A 1776-nucleotide genomic window follows, 5' to 3' on the forward strand; every position below is an offset into this window, starting at 1 on the left:
GCTCAGCTGAGATTGTCACCGATGTCCCCGCTCTGCCCACCCGCCTGCTCCCCCAGGGCAGGGCAGCCATGGCCCTGCCCTCAGCACACCGGGACTTCTCCCTCCCCGTCCCCTCCCCGTCCCCCCGGCTGCTCTGCCCCTCTGGGAATTGTGGATGCTTGGGTGGCACCCCCTGCTAGGCAGCTGTGTCCTTGTCCCCAGAGCTGGGAATGTGTCACCGACCCCTGCTGGGCAGCTGTGCCCTTCTCCCCAGAGCTCTCAGGCCCTGCTGGATAACCCAAAACTCTTCCCAGACTCCAGATTTTCCTCTCCGCCCTGGGGTCACATCCCTGGTGAGATGGGACCTCCATCAGCTCAGTTCTGCTCCTCACCTTCCCAACAAAACCCCATCAGGACTTTTCCAGAGCTGGGAATGTGTCACCCCTGCTGGGCAGCTGTGCCCTTGTCCCCAGAGCTGGGAATGTGTCACCCCTGCTAGGCAGCTGTCCCCTTGTCCCCAGAGCTCTCAAACCCTCCCAAAACTCTTCCCAGCCTCCAGATTTCCTCTCCACCCTGGGGACACAGCCCTTGGTGGCATCTCATGTCCCCAAGGTCCTCCAAGCTCAGCCCTGCTCCTCATCTGACAAAAACCCCATCAGGATTTTCCCAGAGCTGGGAATTGTGTCACCCCTGCTAGGCAGCTGTCCCCTTGTCCCCAGAGCTGTCATGCCCCAAAGATGGACACCCCAAAACTCTTCCCAGGCTCCAGATTTTCCTCTCCATCCTGGGGACACCCAGCTCCTGCTTGTGTCACATCCCCTGGGGCATCTCATGTCCCCAAGGTCCTCCAAGCTCAGTTCTGCTCCTCACCTGCCCAAAAAACCCCAGCAGGATTTCCCCAGAGCTGGAATTGTGTCACCACCCCCTGCTAGCAGTCCCCTTGTCCCCAGAGCTCTCAAACCTTCCTGGATAACCCAAAGCTCGTCCCAAGCTCCAGATTTCCTCTCCACCCTGGGGTCACATCCCTGGTGAGATGGGACCTCCATCAGCTCCGTTCTGCTCCTCACCTCCCAAAAAACCCCAGCAGGATTTTCCCAGAGCTGGAATTGTGTCACTACCCCGTGCTAGGCAGCTGTCCCCTTGTCCCCAGAGCTCTCAAACCCTGGTGGGTGCCCCAAAGCTCTTCCCAGCCTCCAGATTTCCTCTCCATGGTGGGGTCACATCCCCTGGTGAGATGGGACCTCCATCAGCTCAGCCCTGCTCCTCACTGCCCAAAAACCCCATCAGGATTTTCCCAGAGCTGGAATTGTGGCACCCCATGTCCCCAGGCTCCTCCATCAGCTCAGTTCTGCTCCTCACCTCCCAAAAAAGCCCATCAGGATTTTCCCAGAGCTGACAATTGTGTCACCACCCCCTGCCAGGCAGCTGTCCCCTTGTCCCCAGAGCTCTCAAACCCTTCTGGATGCCCCAAAGCTCTTCCCTCTCCACCCTGGGGACACCCAGCTCCTGCTTGTGTCACATCCCCTGGTGGCATCTCATGTCCCCAGGGTCCTCCAAGCTCAGCCCTGCTCCTCACCTGCCCAAAAACCCCAGCAGGATTTCCCCAGAGCTGCTGGAGGAGCACAGGGAGGTTTTCCAGCCCGTTCAAGTGCCCCTCCAGCCACCTTTTGGAATTAAGAAATAAAAAGCAAATCCATCCTAGTAATAGAAGATTGATTAGATGCCATAGGTGCTGGGTGCTTTTCTAGTTTGTGGTGGTTTTTCTTAATTCCCTTAAACCAAAATTGATTTATATGC

The sequence above is a fragment of the Molothrus aeneus genome, chromosome 22 (genome assembly GCF_037042795.1).
Source record: "Molothrus aeneus isolate 106 chromosome 22, BPBGC_Maene_1.0, whole genome shotgun sequence".
NCBI lineage: Eukaryota > Metazoa > Chordata > Aves > Passeriformes > Icteridae > Molothrus > Molothrus aeneus.